This window comes from Cynara cardunculus, assembly GCF_001531365.2.
Source record: "Cynara cardunculus var. scolymus isolate 2C chromosome LG 13, CcrdV1, whole genome shotgun sequence".
Lineage (NCBI taxonomy): Eukaryota > Viridiplantae > Streptophyta > Magnoliopsida > Asterales > Asteraceae > Cynara > Cynara cardunculus.
Window position 1 is genome coordinate 17,358,950 of NC_037540.1, and position 4,936 is coordinate 17,363,885.

A 4,936-nucleotide genomic window follows, 5' to 3' on the forward strand; every position below is an offset into this window, starting at 1 on the left:
AAAGAGGACAGAGGGAAGTTCGCTGCTAAAGCTGATGAAGTAGTTTTTGTTGGATACACGAAGACATCCGGTGCATACAGGGTCTACAATAAACGGACCAAAATCATCAATGAAAGTGTGAACATATCTTTTGATGAAGTCATTGATGTGGCTTCTGAACAATTTAGTTCAGGACCCGGACTTATAATTAATACTTCGCAGAAAGCTGATCAACCTGAGACTTCTAACTCTGATAAAGCTGATTTAGATTTCTTATTTGAACACTTTTATGAAGAATATTTTGATAATAAACCTAATCAGTCTATTGTTTTGATCAGGGAAAATTCAACTGAACAACAGTTATCGGGTCCATCTCCTGATGTGCCTGTAACTGAAATTGTTGGGACCCTTAGATTTAGCTTATGATATTAATAAAATACTCTGGATGATCTTTTAGACAATAACAGTGTAGCGGAAGCAATATATGAACAAACAGAGTAAGAAATTAATCAAGAACACAGATGAAGAATATAAAGAACACGAGAGAATAGCTTCAAATGATTTTCAATTCTATTGAAAATATTGACAATTACAATTCGAAAGCACACTAAATTACAAAAACCTAGCTGCTATTTATACTAGTTCCTAACGACTTTTCTGACATGACCTAGACAAGTGAAATGATCCAAGTCGTTCAAATAAAGTCGATTACAAACATAGTCACGTGAGAAGCACGTGCAGCTAATAAACCTAAGTAAAACAGTGAGAAGTGGTTCTTCACACAAGATAAACTGCAGACCCTTTTTGAGCCATCCTAGAGGCTCTGCTGGATATGACTTGTAAGCACTTSATKCYWGAGGATCAGTTTCCAGAACCTCTGTGAGAGACAACAGAGGTTCTGTCATTCTTGACTTGTACGCTTTTGTATATCTTCTGTTGTTGGTCCTCTGTGGTCTTCTGTGGTAGAACCCTTCTGTCAACACTTGTAGTAATACTTTTTCATACTTTTACATTAAATGAAATATGAGAGCTAACAATCTCCCCCTAAGTATGAAAAAGTAAAAATTGACCATTTAAAGCAAGAAATGACTTAATTGAAAAAAAAACATTACAAGAGGAGATAAAAAAATTCATCCTCTGAAAAGAATTACATAAGGAAAGAATTACAAAATTGTGTTGCTTAGGCCAATACTTTTACAGAAGTTTATCCAACCACAGAGTCTGGATAGTCATCTACGACATATAGCATGCCAGTCTTGATGGTTCTGTAGACATTGAAGATCCATTCTTTGAAGTTGACTTGTACTTTGATAGCTTCCAGAATGCCAGACACTTCATCCATCCTTAGATGCCCTTTGTTTACCTCTGCCATCACTCTTTTGAATATCCACTCAAGGGTCTCTGTGGAGTACTTGTTTGCTTCTGTTCGATCAAAGAACCTTAGGATGTCATCTTTGTCCAAGAACACAAACCCAAAAACGAGGTTGCAAACAATGGAGTTGGGATGACACCTAAGTATCCAACCTGGCCTATTGTTCAGAGGGGTAATCTTTAGATCTGAATGTGCTAACCTCATCGCTATTTTGAAGTCCTTCTGGCTGTAATACTTCACTTGTGCGCGCAAAACCTCGATAAGCCTTCTGAGTGATAGAGAATAGCTTGACCTCCTCTCCATGTATTTGTTGAGAATTTTGTGCAAGAAGATAAGATCAAATACATAGAGGTTGTGAAGGTCAACATCCATGAACGTGTAAAGGTTGCCGTCATCCCTCTTCACAACATATTGAGCATAGAGCACCATCTTCTTTAGCAAGGTTCTTGGAGAAATTGTTTCAAGTGATGTAATCACGTGCTCTGAGAAGACTTGCTCACGTAGCCTTGTAAGCTTAGAGAATTGAAACTTGGCGGCGGCAGAAGGCATACCTGTGAGCTCTGGATCATAGGGGGCTCTTTGTCCACTGCAGAGTATCTCCACAGCAGTATTTCTTCCACAGTTGTAGTAGGCTCTGTGCGAACTTGTTGCATGGGAATCCTGCTCATCGATTAAAAAATCTCAGAGACCCTTCCTACTGTGGCGGACTCTGGCACTTTGGCTTCTTCTTATTCAAGTATCAGCCTCTGGGTGGACCCCTCTGCAAGGATAGGTTTGAGGTTCTTTGCAGAGCGTCAAACGTACCCGTGGACGTTTCTCCTTGGACTTGTGGGAATTTTGATAAAGAGACTTCTCCTGCTCTGGGGATGGGGCCTCTGCCCTTTCTTGCTTGAGCCTCTGCCAGAGACACCTTTAATGCTTGAATGAGCGCTGGGTCGCTGTACTCCTCTTCATTTATTTGTTGTGGAGTCTCTGAGCTTGACGACCCCTTCTGTGGTGTCTCCTCCACAGCTTTAACTTTGCCTTTGCCTTTAGGCTCTGGTGCCTTTTCTTTGCCTTTTGAGAACAAGGCACCTGTAGAGTCCACTATCTTGAGTGGCTTGACAGAAGTCTTCTTTGGCTCAGCTTTCTTCTCCCCCTCATGACGATCATGGTCATCACCACCGTGATCGTCATGGTGTTTGGTAGCTTCTGCCTTGCAAGTTTCTAGGGGAGGCTTCTCCAATCTCTTCAGAATCTTGGTGACCGCCTTCTTCATTTTCTTGATCACCTCTTCTGCAAGCACAGAGGCGTGACTTATATCAATCTCTGTCGACCATTTCAACTTTGAGATGCTTCTATATATTTCACTTCGAAGGGTGTCACCCTCTTTCATGAGCTATGATGTGCAGTCTCTTATGGCCTGGTTGGAGGCTCGGGCCTCTTTGAGAAGTTGGTCTATATGTTTGCGCACAATATCCCCTAAGGCTTCAACCATGGTATCTAGCTCTCTACGAGTTACTAGATGACTGATGTTGGCCCTTGAGGATTTGGTGTCCACGCCATAAGTGACTGCAGAAGAAAACATTTGCTTGATTTCGTATTTGAATTTGGAGTAATCTGTGTAGCCCGCAGAGATGAAGTCAACAGCGAACTGGGCGGCCACCTCTGATAGATCTGTCTTTAGCTTATAGATCGAAGAAGGGTTGAGTGACAGAGAGCTAAAGGCTTCTGCTAGATCATCTTTTGAAGGACAGAGCTCTGAAGGGTTGCAAGAGTCATCTTGAGTTCTGCGGTTGTGGATGACAACTCCTTTAGAGCCTCTGTGATGGGGGCGAGATCCTCTGTCGTTGTGCGCGAGATGAACAAGCTTTTCAACTCGTCCATCTTTTGTAATACCGCTGTGGTGAAGGTTTGTACCTCCCTCTTCGTCACATAGGCATCCTAGGAGCCTAGATCACCAACACATGGTGACCTAGTAGCCTCGGAGCAAGAGGCGCCCTCAGCGACTGATTTGACATAGTCTGCTCGAGGACTTCCACCAGATCCTCGAACTTCTCTGTGAGGAGAGCCTACCGGTGTTCTGTCGATATCGTGCCTTGTAGGTTCAGAGCCTAACATGGCAGAGGGATCGAGTGTGGACATTAGGCGTATGAGACCCTCTGTCACGGTGACTCTCACATATGCCTCTGAAGCATATTCTGGTTGGTCACTCATGTGTGGAGAGGCAATGGATGCCGCTCTGGGTTGTGCCGAGTCCTTGGGCGATGGGACTCTTGTAGTAAAACCAACATCCTTTTGAGAGGATGTTGGAGTATGAGGTGGTTGCCTGGCTGTGCGATCGACAGAGGACTGAAGAATGTCCTCTGCGAGGTTAGCTTGGGTTGGGCTTGGCGTGTACACGCCTTTTTCAATAAGGGATCCCTCTAGAACAGGGCCCCTAGTAGCATGGCTAGAACTGGGAGAAGGGCTAGGATGTGTACCTTTGGTATCTTTTTCTCCCTCACCTAACTCCATCTCTTCTTCTTCGTCTAAGACGACCTCTGTCCCCAACTCTGTCACGTCTATTGGCGCTTTGAATTCTTGTTGAATATGCAGGAGAACGTCTTGGATCTGTTCTGTTGGGGACTCCTCTTGAACGACCTTGCCCAACCTTCTGCGCTTTGAAGTAGCCTCTGCGGGGCTCTCCTGAACAGCAGCCTCTGTGACCACAACCTCTGCGGGTTGGGCCTTCTTTGTTTTCTTCTTCTTGGGCTTCTGCAGAGGACTACTTGGGCCCTCTTCTTCTGCAGGCCTCTTCTTCCCCTTCTTCTTCACAGAAGAGTCAACACCCTTCTGTGTCTTCTTGGTCTTCTTAGGTGGGGGACTTGGGATTCTAGGGCCAGCCTCACTCACCTTACTAGCCTCTGCAGGCTCCTCCATACGTCCCTCTACTCTCATTTTTTCAATTTTCTCACCTAGGGGGATTCCTATGCGTGGAGGGGTTTCAGGGACCAGTTCTGGCCTCCTGAATCCACGTCTGTTGGCCTTCCTATCTTCGTGACTAAGGAACCTGAGCATGGCTTTTGATAAGGGTCTGGGGCTTCTATACCCTTGCTCATGCTCAGTTGGGTGGAATTCCTTGAATGGGTACAAACGTGCGTTGGGCTCCACAGAAGGTAGCTTTGCTGCTATTAGATCCCCGAAGACGAGGCTAAAGAACCTCTGTAGAATGAGGTTAGGATGGTTAAGGTCTTCCTTGGCCTTTTTCTGCGCCTTGACCTTCGACTTTTCTCCCCTTTGAGTCGCATATTTCTTCTTGATCAATCCAACCATGTCCTCGAATATTAGTTGTGCGTAATCAAGAGGTAGGTTGAAGTAAATCCCATAAATGATTGACATCATTGCATGCGAGGTCTGATCATGGCTTCCAACCTTCCTTGTCAGGCAACAGTTCACGATCGAGAATAAGGTATTCCAAATAGGAGGAAGTCCTTTGCGCTTGAACTRTGTTCGTTTGACGATTTGGGTCGCATAGGAATGGAATTCAAGGAACTGAATCAATTCCTCGTCTGTCGAGGTTGCAGCAAATGCATCCAAATTAAGAGTTTCCAGTGTGGGTAAGCG